Source organism: Balaenoptera physalus (genome assembly GCF_965194825.1).
Source record: "Balaenoptera physalus genome assembly, chromosome: 8".
Lineage (NCBI taxonomy): Eukaryota > Metazoa > Chordata > Mammalia > Artiodactyla > Balaenopteridae > Balaenoptera > Balaenoptera physalus.
In genome coordinates this window covers 111,879,026-111,898,846 of record NC_138887.1, presented here as the reverse complement: position 1 = coordinate 111,898,846, position 19,821 = coordinate 111,879,026, and positions in this window count along the sequence as shown.

Below are 19,821 nucleotides of genomic sequence, written 5' to 3'. Positions count from 1 at the left end.
TTGTCCTCAACCCCCTATCGTGGTGCCTCCTGTGTTTCTAAGTCACTTCTAAAATAAATAAATGTTACAGAACCTTACCTTGAGGAGTCAGAACTGTTTTACCTTTAACATTCGGGTGAGAGTCATACAATAAAAACGCGGTGGGGGGTTAAACTGATCCTTGGGACTCCTAACAGGCTGCATTATGAGTAATTCATTTCTCATTTTCACTCCTAGGCTAACTCTCAAAACCTGACTGGTGGCTCCCTTCAGAAAAGGAACAAGACTCACGATCCTTTCCAGAAGAAGATGGGATTCCTCCAACCTGATTAAGCAGGAAAATTGACCTATTTCCGGCCCCTGAGAGTCTCTTTGGGCACTGCCTGTTTTATTAGTGTGCCCCATTGAACAGGTAAACTGTGGCCCCCAGCCTCACCACTTCTCTCTTCGTCACCAGCCTTCCCAGGGAAAAGGAGCTGTATAGCTGGTAACTTCACATTTGAAATAAATTATCCCATTTCCACCCCCTTAAAAAGCAAAACTGATCAGAACCAGCTTGGAGTTTAGTTAACACTGTGTTCCTCTACATTTCACATGTGTGAAGCGACCACTTAGTTGCCTCTCTCCCCCCCTTTCTCATTTTAATAAAAGCTTCGCACAAAGGTCCCTTCCCTAAATCACAATCGTATCTGTGATGCATCTTGGGATTGGAATAATTTGCCCAAATCTCAGCTTTTCTGGGGCTAAGCCCTGATCAGGCATCTCTAGAACTCCTCTTCTGCCAATATCATGATGCTCTTACCTGCAGCGGTGTAGGACACACACGGACCCTCCTACCTGCAGACTGAAAACCCTCAGGCTCCCAGGGCCTCACACACAGATGTAACCAGACTGTCGTTTGTAATCTGGTTCCATCATTTATCAACTCTGAGACCACGCACGAGGCCATTAACCTTCCTGTCTATCCCCATTATGCGATGTGAAGCAGCTAATAGAAGCAAGTTAGATCTCTATCTACCTATCTGAAAAAATAAAGTCCAAAGTAGACTAAGAGAAAAAAGTATGCAAGTTGCAGTTAATGTGTACAGGTGGCCCCGCTTTTGTAGGGGTATTTGGGTAGACAGGTTTGCATGAGCATAGAGAAGAAGGTAAGAAACACACCCCTAAAGGTGGGATTGGATAGGGGTGTGTTTGGAGAGGGAGGAGGATTATTAACATTTAACATTTTCCTTATACATTGTTGATGCTTTTTTATTATAAAACATAGCTTAGCACTATATACAAGGCATAGAAGCAACCCAAGTGCCCATCAATAGATGAATGGATAAAGAAGATGTGGTATATATATATATATATATATATATACACACATATATATATATATATGTGTGTGTATATATATATATGCATATATATATATATATATATATATATATATATATATATATATATATATATATATGCCACATTATATAATGGCCCCTGACCGGTGAGCTGGGTGAGCGGTGAGGTCGATGGTGACTTCAGTTTGTGTTGACTGTGGATTAATGTGGCTTCTACCTCTGCAAGAACGGCCACCACTGGGAGTGGGGGCTCTGACCCCTCATTCTAGAACAAGCCTTGAATAATCCCCTTATTTGAAAAGGAAGGTAAATGAGCGCCTCCTAGTGCCTGCATTTTCAAACTCAATAAAAATAAGTTACATTTTCACAGGCTCTAGAAATGCTCATCTTTTACTTCTAATTCAGGTAGCAGTATTGTTGATTCCAGTGTCGGGTGTGGCGTTATTCCAGTGTTCATCAACAGCTCACAGCTTTCTCAAATGGGTGAGGGACGCTGTCCCCAGGGAACATGTTCTAACTCCAGTCTTTCTAAGGTTTGACTCTTTGAAGTAAGTAGTCTATTTTTGGTCTTCATTGCCTAAGGAGATGAAGCTGCATTAGTCTCTAAAGCATTGATGTGAATCATTCAGGCAAAACCGGGGCTCTGGTCTATCCTTGGGCCATGCTAGGCAATTGTATATTTGATTATTTCCGCCCAGAAAGACTCACACAATTCTTCAAGGACTAATGCATGGCCTCTCTCTATAAATGGAGCCTTTGCTGCCACAAACAGCATTTCCGAAATGGCCGAGGAGGGAGAGCTGGAAAGGGCACTGCCCTGCATCCTGCCCCACAGGCAGGGTGTGGGCTGAAGCTGGGGTTTGGGGGTGAGGGACCCTCAGCTCTGTATCTCTGGCGTTCCCCAACGATCCATGGAAGTGGACATCCACGACACGGTAGAGTGTATCAGGCCTCGTGGCCTCTGATTTATCCAAGAGGGATTTGTGCCTGGGGAAGACCTTCCCTCACATAATAGAGAAGCCATTATTGTTTCCTTCTCCATCAACTCTTAATACTAGTTTTTGACTTTCTGTTTCTGATCATTCCGCCAGTGAAGAGGTAGCCCATGTTTGGGAGTCTCCAAAATCCATAAGCCTTTAAGGGAAGGAGACTGAAGGAAGAGACAAGTTGAGCAAGCTGATGGGAAGACACAAAACTGCAGAAAGCCTTGGGACCCGGTGACACAAGCCCACGGTAGGGATTTCTCTTCTGCTCCCAGGACTCACCTGATCTCAGGAGACAAAGGGATGGAAGGTCCCCATCGATGTAGCCAGACTTCTGGGATAGCCTACGAGGGAACCAGGTGGTCTTCCGTGATTCATTCATTCCCTAAAGACTGTCCACTGGTGCCTGGACAACTACTGTTGATGTTGGAAATAACACAGGGAACAAAAACATCCGTGGCCACTACAATGTGAGATTTATAGAGAGTGAAAAGGGTTTCTGTTGGTCGCACAAATTCATGTAAAATGACAACTGTGCTAAATGTTACTGAATAGTATAAGCTATGAGCCCTTATAACAAGGGGATCTGAGCTAGTAATATCGAGAAGGGATGCTTTTCTAAGAAGGTGATGGTCAAGCTGAGATCTGGAGCAAAGAGAACAAAAGAGGAGAGACCTGTGTTGGCAGAGAGACGGAGCCTGGGAGCAGGCAAGCCTTCCGGAGGGAGGAGCAGGGTGCAGAGGAGGAATGGATTGAACTGAAGCCAGTAAGGTTGAAGAAGAGATGAGGGCTTGGGGGTAGGGGAAGGACAGCCAGGAGTGGACACAACATGGATAAAAGCTTATGACGGAAATGAAAATGGTGTGGGAGAGACAGACTCATAAAAGACCAGCAGAGAAAAGAATATGGACCTGTGGCGTCAAGGGTGTCTGTTTGTATCCAATTTCAAGCACAGTTTCCTTCCTGCAAGCAGCTGGGTAGGAGGAATTCCTCTGAAAGTCCAGAGGTGTAGTAGCTCTGATGGCAGAGCCGCAGAAGTGGGGCCGTGGAAGAGAAGGCTGAGTGCCCTCAAATCGTGATGCTGGCCCAGCTGACACGGACCTCAGAGACCTCCCAGCACAGGACTCGCGGCCTCTGAGGGTCCCCCGCTAGGATGACGTTTTTGGCTGCGAGGGAAAGTCGCAGACCCATTGGGAGATTCCTCCTTTGTGCAGGCTGTACTATATCAGCCTGAGCCCCAGTTTCAAGTTCTGTTGATACACATTACCTGAGCACAACAATCACGGACATCTCAATGTCACTTTCTGTCGTGTCCTTGTTATCTTGAGGTCTGGGGAGTTCCAGCATCCATGACGTCTGTGATCGAGGGAAGCTGAAACTGGAGACGATGCCAAAGAAGGACCCCAGTGATTTAGACATGAGGAAAGGCTTCGTTAGAGCTTGGCGAGCCCAGGGAAGGGCTTTGGAGGACTCGCCTGGCCCAGCTTGTGTGTTGGGGAAACAAGACACGGCTCTCAGTGGTGTCACTGATGAAACCAATCAGTGATGTCACTGTCCTACCAGCCAGTGTCTCCTTCATCTACCCTCTGCCCCTCCCCCACCCTCTACTACCCCTCAAATGACCGCCATAAACCTTCACTCACATGGTCCCTGCTCCTGGCTGCCTTTCTTCTATGGGGCAATAGCCCTACAAGGTCCTATATTTTTGGCCCTCCACCTGTCTCTTCACCATCAGCTCTGCTCTCTCTGTACCAGGCACACCTATCTACATTCAGCTTTTTCCTCGTATGCACCGTGTTCTTTTCCAACCTAGGGATCTTTTTACAGGCTAGTCCTTCTGCACTGAGCTACATCCCTTCTTTATAGTCCCAGATCTCTACTTCATTCCTTACGTGAAAATATATTTCAGGTATATTTTTTTCTTTCTCATGAAAAGTAAAATTTAAATTTTACTCAAATACATTAAGAAAAATATTTCCAGGTACTTATTTGAGGGAGAATTTGTTTGGTTGAGACACAAAGGAAACTATAATGTCAGTTGCATTAAAGTCTTGTCCATCAAAACACACTGTAAAAAATTGAAAACGTAAGCTACAGACTGAAAAAAGGTGTGAGGGCTGCCTACAAATGATAACGAATCAGTGTGAAATCATATGGTCCTCAGTGTTGCCAAGGAGGAGGCCATAGTAACAACCTTGATGATGTATGAGCTTTCCACTGCTGTCCAGCGGGACACACGAAGGCACGGCCAGGCCTCTGTTCTCACTGACCGGGATGCAGAGGCTAATGGTGGGGCAGCTGGTCTGTGGAGGAAGTGTGGACTTTGTAAACAGTCATGTTTGTTTCCCGGTTCTGCTTCTTCTAAACCGTGAGACATTGGGAAAATGATTTAATGTCCCTGAGCTCTTTTATCTATACAGTGGGCCTAAGAATATTTGATTTGCACAATTGCTGCAAAGCTTTAAAGAGTATGATATGTACAAAGAATCTAGCACACATTAAGGGCTCAGTTGCCCCCCTTCTATTGACTTGGCTGCTGCTGGGAGGCATGGAAACTTTCAGTGCACACAGGTCAACCTGGGTTCTGTTCGCTGGGAGTGCTCTGGGCTCAGCAGATAACAGGAAGTGGATTTGAAACGGCTGAAAACATCCCTTGCAGGAGGGAAACCTGGGCGGGAGGCTGCACGCTCTCTCAGTGCTCAAGGCAAGGCAGGGAGGTTTGCACAGAACGCGGGTGACTCAGCAGGGCTGTGCGAAGCTGCGGGCACACAGGTGCAGGGCCGAGTCGCTCAGCTCCAAGGAGCTCACGTTCAGCTCTGAGCGAGCGTCACGGAACTGCTGTGCTGAGAATCGACCCGGGAAGTTTCCTTTTGCTCTCTGCATATTTTCATAAAACTCAAAGAGGAACTGGGGGCCCTGACCCAGGGTCTGTTGGTACCAAGATACACTGCGGTGCCCAGACACAGGGGAATACTTCAGTGTCACTGTCTGCCTGCTGTTTTGATCAGGTGTCTCGGAGTTTGGGTGACTCCAGCCTCCAACGGGCCTGTGGGAAACACAGACATAAAATGAGCACCGGAGAGAGCCTGATGGTTATCCCCAAGGGGAGGTGGAGGATTCAGGAGTCGGGAAGCTCAGAAAGGCGATAATGTCTGTTCACAGGACTTACCTGCTTCCAGGAGATAAAGCACCACCCAGGGAAGGAGGCTGGAGCCCAGGGCACGCGGGGCGGGCAGCGAGCGCCTCGCGCTCACCTTCTGGTCCTCCTGGGTAAGAGCCGAGCTCCGGCTTCGCTCTCCCTGATTGGAGGATTACCCTGTGATGGCCCCTCCCTGTCGTCCTCCCCCTGCAGGCTTCCCGAGGTCCTGCGCTCCTCATCTCTGTGATGCTGGGCTCAAACCAAGCTTTGTGTTGATATGTTCCTTTCCCGGGCAGCATTCCCAGCCCTCACCCTGAGCGGCCAGTGATGCAGAGACACCAAGATTTAGTCCATCTGACTGGGTCCGAAGGGGGCCTGGGTTGTCTATAAATTCTTGGGAGTGAAGATTCTCCAGAAACGAATTTCTGCCTTTATGGGCTCGTGGCACAGACCTAGTCAACTTGGGGTTTACTGCCCTCAAGCCCATCTTCAGTGTAGCATTCTGGAGAGTTTCTGTTTATCCCTCCAGACTCACCTTGCCCTGTGAGGCTGACCTTTACAGATTATAGTAACTGGGCTTCCTCTAGATTGAGTTTTGTTTATGGGACATAATGGCAGGCGAGTGAAGGGAGACAGGGCACCACTGTCCTGGTTTATGATAAATATGTACCCTTTTGGGGCTTCCCTGGTGGCACAGTGGTTGGGAGTCTGCCTGCTAGTGCGGGGGACGCGGGTTCGAGCCCTGGTCTGGGAGCATGCCACATGCTGCGGAGCAACTGGGCCCGTGAACCACAACTACTGAGCCTGCGTGTCTGGAGCCTGTTCTCCGTAACAGGGGAGGCCACGATAGTGGGGGGCCCGCACGCCACGATGAGGAGTGGCCCCCGCTTGCCGCAACTGGGGAGGGCCCTCGCGCAGAAACGGGAACCCAGCACAGCCAAAAATAAATAGATAAGTTGATTAATTTAAAAAAAAAAAAGAAGTAATTAACACATCCCCTCTGGAGTCTGGCCGGAACCAGGAAATATTTGCAACAACTTATAAAAAAAAAAAAAAAAATGTACCCTTTGGCTTCCTTCTCCCCGTTACATTTCATCCTAGCTACTCTTTCTTACCAAAGGCTGCAGCACCTGGAAGGAAGCCGGTTCCCTAAATTACAGCAGACAACTGCCCAGGGAACCACTCCCCTACTCCTTTCAGGCCAATGGGAATAAGAGCCACCCATTTATGCTGTCCTAAGACCCTTCTCTTCCCTTACCAGTCTCCCTAAACCCTGTCTCACCTTTATAAATAGGTTCTTCATTGGTCCTCCTCAACCCTCCCAGCACCCTGTGGAGTAGACAGTAGATGTAGCCAGGGAAAAAAGGAAAAACGAGCTTGGAAAATGCATTGGGCCTTTTTAAAAAGTAACAAAAGTCCTAACATTCTGCAGTTAGCAGTAACAGAAGTTCTAACTGTCTGCAATTAGCAATGATAAAAGTTCCAACATTCTGCAATTAGCAGTAACAAAATTTCTAACATTCTGCAATTAGCACTGCTGAGACAGTCAGCAGAAGCAGAGAGAAATATGCAATGTGAAAATAAATAGTATGACTTGGGGACATAGAATCTGAAGAGGATCCAGGGAAGTATGACTGCCTTCCTCAGCTACTCCTACCCAGGGAAGTCTACAGCAGGGTGTGTTTCTTCACATACACAGTGGAGAACTTGGGGCCCCACGCAGATCCCTCCTCAGGACACTCTCTCTGATCCCCCTCAGTGGGCACTGCCCTCCACTGCAGGGATCACCTTTGATTTAAGAGGCAAGAAGGGAAGAAGAGGGCAAATTTTACAGAGAGTGGGAAGTGTTTGAAATATTTGAGATAATGTTCTGTTGAGTGAGAGAGTGAGCTAGTTGGAATCTCAAAACAGAGATGTAAAGGCAGGTGAGGTTAGTGACTCGATTTATCATGCTAGATACCAGTTTGTGCAGGTGTGATTTATTCTGACAGCTCTCAGCTGCTGCCCTGAAAAAGAGAGATCAATGCATTCACTCAGGTTTGGGATTCTGCAATGTGAGGGCAACCTAAGAAGATCATGGTAAAAGAATGAATATTTGCAAGATAGAGTTAAGAGAATGTATTATAACATCATCAATTCTACTCTATCAGGAGGTGATGAAAATATGGAAGGACCCTAAGGAATAGGAAGAAAGAAAGAATAGTTACCAATGGATAGGAGATCCCGGTAATGTCAAAGAACAGGTGTGGGAGGATAGGAAGCTGTGGGCAGAGTGGGATGATTAACTCATGAATTTGGAGGTGGGTCCTTTCCAGCTGATGGCAAGGAACAAGGGATGATGCTATTAAAGTGAAGAAGTGGAGCAAGAAATAGAAAGAAAAGGCTCATAACTTTGGGGTAGGCAAAGAGCACCAAGTGTAAAAGAAAAAACTGTTAAGTTAGACTTTATAAAAATTTAAATCTTCAATTAACCAAAGTCAACATTAAAAAAGTGAAAAGGCAAGCCACTGTGGGAGAAGACCAACTCAGGCTATGTAATGGTCAAAAGACTCCTATCTAGAATATTAAAATATCACTTACAGATCAATAATATAAAGACAACCTGATTTTTAAAGATGGAGAAATTCAAAAGCAGGCACCTTATAAGAGGAGATAGGAAGATATGAAAAAAGTAAATATCATTACTGATCAGTGAAGTGTAAATGAGACACCACTACAAACCCAATAGAATGGCTAACAATAAAAAGAACACCAAATGTTGGTGTGAACGGGGTGCCAAGGGAACCCCCACCCCTTGGTGTTGTAAATTGGTGCAGCCACTTTGGAAAACTATTCAACTGCTTCTAATAAAGTCAAATATGCCTCTACCCTATGAATCAATAGTTCTACTCATGTTTATACCTAAGAGAAATGAATGCTTTTACCCACAAAGACTTGTACAAGAATATTCAGAGCAGTTTTATTCATAATAGTTGAAAACTGGAGCAACCTATTCATCCATCTATAGGAGGATGGATAAACAAATAGTAATATACAATGGAATACTACTCAGTATTATAAAGAAAAAAGTACTGATAAACACAACAATATGAGTACATTTCAGAAATAATAATTTTGAGAACAAGAAGTCAATAAAACAGAGTATTTCCTACGTGGTTCCACTTATATGAAGTTCAAGAATAGACAAAACTATAGTCATAAAAGTCAGAGAAGTGGTTAGCTCTGGGAAGTAAACTGATTGGGAAGAGGCATGAGGAAATTTTCTTGGGTGGTGGAACTGTTCTTTATCTTGACTTCGGTCATGGTTGCACTGGTGTATGACTTTGTCAAAATTTACCAAGCAATACGTGTATTAATTTGAGCATTTTTCTCCCTATTTACACTTTAAATAAAGTATGACTAAAACATAAATAAACAATTACACAGGAGATGGGAGTCACGTACAATTTCATTGCTTGTATTCCACGTAGTACACCTTAGAAACTAATCACACACAAATAAGACAGGAACAATTCCATGCATAAAATATTGAGAACATGAGAAGTTCTCAGCGACTGAAGTATACAACATCCAAATTTGACCTCAAAATAAGCTGGACTGACAAGTTTGCTCAGAAATAGCTGAGGATCAATGGCTGAAGGAAAGCTGTAGCCAAACAAAAACTTCAACAACAACAAAAAATCCTCAAAGTCTGTTGAAATCATTCCAAGCATCCTGAACTGCTGTAAACGCCATACTTTGGCAAAATTGGTCATTCGTCAGTTTCACCATTTAGACTTTCAGCAGGTTGGCCAATTAGTGAGTTGAGTTTTTGCCCAGCAAGCAGCCAGCCTGCTCCCTTGCCTGCAAGCAGGTCCTGGGTCAGCCAGCGCTCCCCCAACCCAGGGTGTACATGGCACAGCAGGTCAAGGGGTGAGCAGCACATGGGGTTTGCCCTTCCTGTGAAGCCCAACTGTGGACCCCCAGACTTGGACTTACTGTATCCCACGTGAAGAAACCCTGCTCTTGTGTGTGGACTTCTACCTGTAAGAAGCCAAGGAGGGATACAGGCTGCGGGGGAGAATAAATTGTTGCCAATATCACTTTGTAATATTTTGCAAGAAAAAAAAATTGAAAAGCTCAAAGATTTTAATCCAAGCCAAAGGGATGATAAAAATGAGGTTCTTTCTTAATTTACAAATTGCCTAAAAGATGGGAATCATATACAATTTTATGCATGTAGTTCAACTTAGAAATGAATCACACACAAGTAAGAGAAGATCAGAACAGTTACAGTCATAAAATATTGAGAACGTGAGAAGTCCTCAGTGACCTCAAAAGACCTCGTAACCTCAGAAGATGCAAAATACTGCCCTATGCCCACAGGAGAGACTTAGTTTGTCATCTTTTTTTGGATAATTCTACAGTTGATCATCTCAGGGTTTAATGCTGCTGTTTGATGCATCTACTAACATTTCCCCTAAGTGGTTTGTTTACTTATGTGTTTCATAATTTGTTATTGAGAATTGTTTTTCTCCAAAGAATTCTTGCTTGGTATTCAATGAGCCCCAGGCAACTTTGTGTAACAGTTTCAAGCTTGGAGAGCCCCAGATCACTCAGGGAATTTAAAGCGGCACGGCTGCTTTCTGCTTAGTTCTGCACTGAAAAAGAAAGTGAAATATAAATTTCATGTTAGATGCTGCCGTTCCTCTGCTTTATTCAATTACCAGAATATTCTGAATTGAGTGACGTAACACTAAGTGCTATTTGCATTTACTTTTTCTACCATTTTTAAATTGAAGTATAATTAATTTACAATGTTGTGTTAGCTTCAGGTGTTCAGCAAAGTGATTCAGTTATATATGCATACATATAATCTTTTTCAGATTCTTTTCCATTATAGGTTATTACAAGCCATTGCATATAGTTCCCTGTGCTATACAGTAGGTCCTTGTTTGTCTGTTTTATACATAGCGGTGTGTATCTGTTAATCCCAAACTCCTAATTTATCTCACCCCCCCCCAACCCTCCTATCCCCTCTGGTAACCATAAGTTTGTTTTCCATGTCTGTGAGTCTATTTCTGTTTTGTAAATAAGTTCATTTATATCCTTTTTTAGATTCCATGTATAAGTGATGTCATATGATATTTGTCTTTTTCTGACTTCACTTTGTATAATAATCTCTGGGTCCATCTATATTGCTGCAAATGACATCATTTCATTTTTTTAATGGCTGAGTAATATTCCATTGTGTATATGCACCACATCTTCTTTATCCATTCAGCTGTCAGTGGACATTTACGTTGCTTCCATGTCTTGGCTATTGTAAATAGTGCTGCAGTGAACACTGGGGTCATGTGTCTTTTCAAATTAGAGCACACACACACACACACACACACACACAGACACACCCTACGCTGATGGACCTCAGTTCACACAAGTCTGGTGAGAGCTTCAGAATGAGCAGTTTTTCTCCCCTGGTGAGATGTGGCCTCAGGAAGAAGTGTCCGCCTCACGCCTGCGGCTGAGGTTTTTGTGCAGAGAGCAGCTGACCATGCCGTGCTGTGGATTCACTGCTGGCACAGAGGTACAAGGAGGTCTGCTTGGTGCTGGCCGACTCCAGGGTCAGGGGGAAGTGTTCATTCTTGTTCCGGGAGACACTGTACCCTTCCGTGGCGTCCCCTTCGCCAGTGCTGCCGACGCCATTCGAATAATGGATCAGCCTTGGCCCCTGTCCCGGATCTTGCCGATACCAGAACATTCCCAAATGGTTCATATGCTGAGAACATTCCAGGACCATCTTGTTTCCTGCTCGTATAATATGGTATCTTGGCTTCTGGGTGACTGCTGCATCCACGGGGCCTGTTGAAGAGGCAGACACACAGTAAAGATGAGGCTCAGTGAGTAACCTGGATCTGCAAAGGAAAGGGAAAGCCTTGGAGCTGGGACTCTGCAAACCTACAGCAGAGGTTTCAGCCGAGTTCCGAACTCACCTGCCACCAGCAGACAAAGAATCACACAAAAGAGGTTGGGGCTCATGGCAGGGTGAGGGCGAGAAGAGGGTCGTCCCTGCTAAATGCTCTGATCCACAGGCCTGAGAGAGGGAGCTGGGGGGCTCTTCTTCAATGGCCAGGTGGGTCTGCCTGGGACGTCACTCCCCCTACCCCTGCAGATTCTCCCGGCCCTGGGAGGATCCCCTGTGACTTGGCTCAGGTGAGGTCAGCGTCTCCTCTCCTACACGTTGCTTAGCATGCCTGCAGGGGAGATGGAGTGGGGCTGCGATGCACTGACTTTTGGGTGCACTCCACCCCCTGGGTTTCCCTATTCCTCTGACACAGTTGCTCCTTGTCTGCACCTGCCCCCGACATCAAAGCTGCTTCGCCCAAATCCTTCAACTGTGGATCTCATTACAGTTTAGAGGGACCTCCCACTTCTTCCATAGCTGTAGGCAGTTTGGCAATAACGGAAAACTTCTTCAACAGCTGTGGAGTAGTGGATCCACGCCTAAGTTTTTCTTAACCCTTTTCCTCCCAGGCTGCTCTCCCAGACTCTGCCCAGAGCCCCTTAGATCTCGGTGGCGTCATAGTGCCATCTTGTGGCCAATACCTGAAGTGTCATCATTGTTTCTTCTGCAGTGGCCCAAGGGGTGCTGGGAAGTGTCTGCATGATCACCTTTTGTACTCAACTTCCTTCAACCCTAATCCCAACACCAGTTCTAACCCAAACTATTCCTTTGATTTATCATGCTTAATAGGCCACCCTCATTCTACTTAACCACTATCACATTATCTGGCAGTTATAGGCCAACTGAGTTCTTCCCCCTTAAAATTATCTTCTGAAAGGGAGAGGGATAGAATGGGAGAAATTAAAGGAACTAATGTTTAGTTAAACTAATGTTTACTTTAAACTAATGTTTAAAGTAGGAAGAAAAACACAGACGTTGAAGTGTAAGGAGGTTCTTTTACCTTCATTACAAAAGATAAACAAAAATGCTGAAGAAAATAAAAGACAATCAATGTTAACTCCAAAATATAGATTAGCAAAGGACTGGGAAGATAATGAAATTACCTTCGAGATGGGGTCAAATGTGTACGAATAAAAAGTAAAATTGGAATGTAAGAAAAATAAGAACATCTTACAAGGCATTAAGCAATCACGGAGGAAACAGTATCTGATGGGGAAATAAGGATGGATGGAATTAAGACCAGCAAGGGACAGTCTCCACTAAATGAAAAGTTGTACAATGTGCCTCTGCTGATTTGAGCAGCAGGGAGGGAAGAGATGATTCTGGAAGAAGCAGAGGAGTTAGGAGATGTGAAAACATCGGTACAAAATAGTATTATAAGGAAGCTGAATCTGCCACGTTCATGTGGCAAAAATGGGGAAAAAATGGAAAAAAAATTGAAGATGAAGTCTAGAAAGGGAGTCCTTGGAATGGGATTCCAAGAGCAGGGAATTCCCATGTGTGCCCTGGCTTTCCTCACTCCCCAGAGGCACAGGGCAACAGAGCAAGGGGAGCTTTGCTGATGCCACAATTAAAGACCAGCAAAATTCCTTCCCATGGATGCTCAGTCCCTGGGGAAAGACATTTGGTGTCCTGAGCCACTACAGTTTCTGATAAGTGGATTTGGGGCAACTGTCACTCCCCTTACCTGCTATGCAAGGCTCAGGGAGCCTCTACCATGGCCGTGACATTTAATCCCAGTCTCGGAGCTGGGTTATCTCTTAGGACTCCCAGAAGACATGATCCATAATCATATCCACTCTGACCTTAGATTTCATACATTCAAACTGCAGCTTCGCGCACAGATGGATGGAAGATGTTATTTACAATATAGGTGTTTATACTTATAACGAATATCTCTAACAATATATAATATAGCAAATACATAAAAAGGAATAGGGGCATTAGAAAATAAGGTAAAGATTTCAGGGAAATTATTTCAAATTGAAAGTCTAGGGCATGAAATAAAACAGTCTCTCGAGAACAGATTTACTCAGGGAATCGAGATGAAACTGGAGAGGTTGTAAAAGTATGCTCTAGTGTAACTGTCAGGACAGGAGCAGTGAAAACATGAAAACAAAATAAAGTGGGCTGCTGAAATGAGGCAGAGGAAATGAAGTCTTGTTGTTTTCAACGTTGTGTTTGTCAATTAACTGGCACAAAAGTAGTAAGGATTTTACTTAAAACAGGAAGAGAAGTCTTGATGCTGTGTTGTGGAAAACTTCCAGTGTGACAGGGACAGAAGAGGCTTTAGAAGAAAGAATATGCCCCAGGAGGTAGTTGAAAACTTTCCAGATGCCAACCACAAGCGCAGAGGAGATTCTGCTCACTGCACAGACAGGCAGCCAAAGCCATGCATTTGGGCAGCCCCCTGAAGGTCCCATGGAAGACTGTTATGTCCGGGACTTTGGGTCCTTGCCTTGGAGCACTGAGCTGGCCCTGGGACTCCTAGAACACAGGAGCCATAATTATTTCTATCCACCAACATTTACAGCCGCAGTATTTCAGGAGTTAACCTGTGGTCTCTTTCTATCCAAAGAACAGCTGATGTCCAAATCAACCTCTTTTTTTCTTGGTGAATGGAAAGCAAAACAACAGCCTATTTAAGGTCTCTAGGAACCGCAAGGAGAGAGAAGGATGAGGTGAAAAAGAAGGAAGCGACTGTGTGACACTGTTTGATTAAGCTGCTGGCACAGAGATACACGGCCGAGTCCCCGGGCTCGGCTGGCTGGATCTTCAGATGGGAGTTCGAGCCCTCAGGTCTCTCAGCAGAGAACTGATCATTATGCATCCCCGATGCCTCTGGTGCATCCTTGTTTTGAAAGTAAATCAAAAGCTCTGGGCCCTGCCCCAGTGTCTGTTAGTCCAAAAAAGGGAAACATGACCAGAAATTGGGTCACACCTGAGAACTACAGCCTGGCCCGTCCCTGTGACCCTGTGCCTGGGGGACTGGGACACTCCAGCTCCTGTGTGACCCGTGGGGACAGACGTTGGGACAGTAAGGAAGAACATACTTGTAATCATCACACACACACACAGAAGACAGAGGCCCGCTTGCGAGTAGGAAGGAGGCGTAATCCGCAGTAACAAGGGGAAAGTTCATAGTCCAGACCTGGAAAAGCTCGAACAGAGACACCCCGACCGTGTTCACAATTCTCCTGGGAAACGGGTGTGCCCAGAATTGCCTGACCACCCAGCGGGACCTTAAACGGGAACATGGGCAGGAGATAATCACCACAGAAGGAACGGTCTGCGTCCAGTGCAGGGGAAATAGCTTCTGACGTCTCTGAGATGGGCAGGGACATGACCCAGATGAGGGGCGAGCAGCGTGGCTGGAGTAGAGAGGGCTGGAAATCTGAGGTCAGGGAGGTGGGAGAGACCTGCCCCACCAGGGAAAGGCAGGAAAGAGCAGAGAGCACGTAAGGGCCAGTCTGGGGGAGAACCTTCCAGAGAAACAGAAATGAGGTGCCTGGGGAGAGACAAGAGGATCTGGATGTGTGTGATTTACCGACAACGTTCCCTCCTGGAGGTCTCAGACTCAGGCTGAGGGCCAGGGGTCAGAGCTGGGGAAGCATGTTTCTGCTCACAGGGCAGCTGCAGAGGAAAGACAGAGAGTGATGGTGGACACACGTCTGCAAGGCCATGCAGTCAGGTCTGGGCTGGCCGAGACCACACACTGAGGGTCGCAATGCAGGCACCTGGCACCGGGGCTCCAGGTGCCAGGAGCCTGCAAGGGGCTCTGCTGAGTCCCGGGGTGCAGGGCCTCCCCTGCCTTTTTGTGCAGAGAGGAGTTGGCCGTGCAGAGCCGTGGAGTAACTGCTGGCGCAGAGGTACACAGATGTCTGGGAGGGGGTGGCAGACGCCAGCGTGAGAGGGAAGTCCTCGAGGTTTGATCTGGAGACGCTGTACCCGTCGGGGACGTCTCCTTTGTTGGTGGTGCCAGTGGCAGACGAGTAATGGATCAGCCTCAGCCCGTGTCCCAGGTCTTGTCGGTACCAGTACATATAGTAGTGGTCCAGATCCTGGGCACATTTCAGGGTCACGCTCTGTCCTGTCCTCAGGACCTGGAATTTGGGGTCCTGAGTGACACCAGCATTGCCTGGACCTGTGGAGAAGGAGAAGCTGATGCTGCAGACACAGGGGACACGCTTGGTGCCGGGACCCCAAAGGGACCCCGCCCAGGACTCACCACCTGCCTGCAGAAGACCGAAGGCCACACAGCACAGGAGGCTGGTGCCCATGGCGGGGGGGCACGCAGAGGGGTCGTCTGTGTGTTGATGAGAGGGGAGCGGGGCTCTCCAGAGAGTCATTCTGAGGTGTCACTGTCCCTGCCAGGCCCTAGAGCCAACCCGTCACAGGGGGCCACGCCCCTTCCCCCCGAGGCTGAAATCAAACATGAACCTCCGGCGAACAGCTCAGAACAGGAAGGTCGCGGCCTCTGAATGGATGCCTGTCTTACATGTTTTGTTAACTTTTCTGTAAAACACTTTGTAACTTTATGTGTATTTTATCCCAGAGATAATTCTTCGTTAGTACGTGTATTGGTTTCATTTATCTAATCTAGTTTTGAATTTCGGGGAAAATCCTTATGGCTTCCGGCTGCCCTTTATGACTCATGCAGCCCAAATACCCTTCAAGTGTCTGTTTCTACTTTGTTTCATTGATCACGGTCCTGGCCCTGTCCTTCCACCTACAATGTGTCTTCTGGTATCTGGTTTCCCAACCTCGGGCTCATCAACATTTGAGGAATCGTTTGGCTCTATTTCTTGTCAATTCACCGACAGGGGCAGCTGGCAAATGCAGCTGCAGCTCCTTGATGTTCACCTGGGCACGTGCTTCCTGTGTCCGGAGGGGGACGTCTATCAGCGGCAGAACCGCATCACGCCTGTGACCGACCTTCCTCTGTGGAGAGATGGTTGCCCGGCACCGCGGATGACACGTTAGCACAAAGGAATACAGACGCGGGATGGACGGGGTGAGAGGCGGCAGACTCCAGGGTAAATGAAAGATGCTCTGTTTTTACCTGCGACATCCATTCCATGGGGAATACCTCCTGGTATAGCATGGTTGCCATTAATTGAGTCACAAATATCACAGAGCCCCAAACTGTATCTTGTTGCACGTAACCCCACACTGAGAAGGACCCCGTACTTGCTGCAATGTTCTGCTGCCGTGATATTCATTCTGAATAAGTTTTGAATCACGGGCTCTGCAAATTATGTAGCTGGTCCTGAGTACATGATTTTGGACCTGTGGGTACTTCCTGATGTGCTGGTTTCCCTTGAGCATGACCACATGTCTGGGGTCTTGGTGACTCGGCATTCCTGGGGTCTGGGAGAGAAAGACACAGAAACTAAAGTCAGAAGCAAAGAAGGATCCTGATGTAACCACAACAGGAAGCCTTGATTTGGGGCCTGGCAAGCCCCGGAGTGGTTCCACATCTGTGCTCAAACTTCCCTAGTCCAGGAGACAGAAGGACACACAGCACGGGAGACCGGTGCACAGGCAAGGCCAGAACAGAAAGGGGGACTTTCCAGCTCGAGGCCTGTGTCTTGGATACTGGGGATAAAAGCCAAGGGAACCCTCCTCCTGACATGAAACGATCTCTCACCGAAATTGCTACTGCCTGTTGTCTGCACAGCCCAGCACACAGTGTGTGAACATGAAGCCTTGCTCTGTGTGTGTCTCATGGGATCTCAAAATAATTTCCTGGGAGATGATGACTTCTTATCAAAATATCATTATAAAATGATTTCTGGGAATGGGTGCATGAGAAAAGAAATTTCTAAAAGTGAATAAATAAATTTTATAAAAACAGCCTATACCACCTGGCAAGACCTTTTGATGGTCATTTTATCAAACTTTCCATCCCCAGCGAGGTTTGTCCCTGAAGGGGATATTGTGTATTACATGATTTCAAGCACTTTTTTTAACCATAACACTTTCCAGGAGCACCTAAGTGTCTTAAATATTTAGCTCTGTGCTAAAGAGGAATCGTTTCAATGGTTAGAGACCTTAAATTTTCACTAAACAGATGCCTGAGCAAAACGAATCTATAGCAACAGAAATCATTTGTTTGGTTTTCAGAGATGGACAGGGGCATGGGAAAGGGGCATGAGGGAACTTTCTGGGAGATGGAAATGTTTCTATATCTTAATAGGGTAGATATTACATGGGTATATACGTATATATTGAGCAAAACCATTGATCTGTCAATTATAAAGTGTGTAATGATTATTGTATATACAGTTGATCCTTGAACAGCACAGGTTTCAACTGTGTGGGTCCACTTTTTAATAAATACATACTACAGTACTACAGGATCTGTAGTTAGTTGAATCTGCAGATGCAGAACCGCGGATACAGACATTCAAGTGTGAAGTTATATGTGAATTTTTGACTGTGGGCTTGGGGGTGGCTCAGAGCCCCTAGCCTCTGCTAAACTCCACATTGTTCAAGGCTTAACTATAATTCATCCGTCAATAAAGTTGATTTAAAAATGCCTGATGGGGCTTCCCTGGTGGCGCAGTGGTTGAGAATCTGCCTGCCAATGCAGGGGACACGGGTTCGAGCCCTGGTCTGGGAGGATCCCACATGCCGCGGAGCAGCTGGGCCCGTGAGCCACAATTACTGAGCCTGCGCGTCTGGAGCCTGTGCTCCGCAGCAAGAGGGGCTGCGATGGTGAGAGGCCCGCGCACTGCGATGAAGAGTGGCCCCCGCTTGCCACAACTGGAGAAAGCCCTTGCACAGAAACAAAGACCCAACACAGCCATAAAAATAAATAAATTAAAAAAATAAATAAAAAACTAATTTGCTTAAATTAAAAAAAAAAAAAGCCTGATGAGGGATGTATATTACATGCTCTGGTTAATTTCATGTAATGAATCATCAGGCATAAATATTCACCTTTCTGTGACTTCTGAAGTCCTCAACTATAGGCAAAATATGTCCATCTCTAACTTTGCCTCTGGGAAACGGTGGAAGAGGCCGTCAGAGATTAACAAAGGGAGTCAAGAAAGGCAGAGTCCTGTTATGTGCCAGGTACTTCATGCTTACTAAATTTTTATGCAACCTTGGAAGATGGTGTGATGGCTAATGTAATGTGTCAACTTTGTCTGGGCCACAAGTATTTAGTTAAACACTATTCTGCGTGTTCCTGTTAGGGTGTTTTTGGAAGAGATTAACATGTGAATAGGTAGACTTCTTTAATATTAGATTAGATTAACATTTTAGCTAGTAAAGCAGATGACCTTCCATAATGTAGGTGGGCCACATCCAATCAGTTGAAGACATGAACAGAACAGAAAGCCTAATCTTCCCAGGTAAGAGAGAATTGTCCAGCTGATGGCCTTCACTGGAACCTCAGCTCCTTCTGCCTAACAGCCTTTGAACTTAAACCTCAGCTCTCCCTGGATCTCTAGTACCAACAGCCCAGCTGCAGATTTTAGACTTATCAGCCTTAAAAAAAATGTGAGCCAACTCCCTTAAATTATATATATATATATATTTGTTCTATGGGGGGGGACTGTTCTATAGGGCAGGGACCACAGGTGTTGAGGACAGACCTGAGTCTGATTCCGTGCTCTGACAGTTATGAAATATGAGATCTGGGCAAGACACTTCTCCTCAGATATACAAACAGGTAAAATAATACTTATTATGCATGCTCTTTGGGAGCATTCATACATATCAAAGAAATAATATCTGGGAAAGGCTGTCTGCTTTACCAGGGCCTGGGACTGGCTAGCTGGCAGTCAACGCCCTCGCGGCCACTTCCTGAGCCGGGGCAGGAATGTTTTTGCACCAGAGGCAGCCGATCATGCAGGGCTGCGTCTTGGCTGCTGGCACAGAGGTACAGGGCCACCTCCGTCAGCTCCAAGGAGCTCAAGTCGGGCTCAGAGCTAGAGTCACTGAACTGTTGACCTGAGAATCTATCTAGGATGTTTCCTTTCCCTCTCTCTTCCCCTCTGTAATACTCAGCTGGGAACTGATGGCCCTGGCCCAGGGCCTGTTGGTACGAGGACACAGAGAGGTGTCCAGAGACAGGGGAACATCTCAGTGTCTCTTGCTGTTGTCTTGATTTGATCACATATTTTGGGGTCTAGGTGACTCCAGAATCCACCGGGCCTGTTGCAGGGAGACAGAAGGAAGCTAATGGCAGAGCACTGGGAAGCCCCCTGCTGCAGCCCTCATCGGCTTGTATCTCAGGATGGCAAAGGCATATCAGAAGCTTCCACACTGTGCCCAGGACTCACCTGCTCCCAGGAGACAAAGAGCCACACAGCAGAGGAGCCTGGAGCCCATGGCAGCATCAGGAACCAAACAACTCCTAGCTAGGGGCGGGTCTCCTGGGGTGAGTGGTCTAAAGAGCTGAACCTCCCGTTTCCCTGGTGG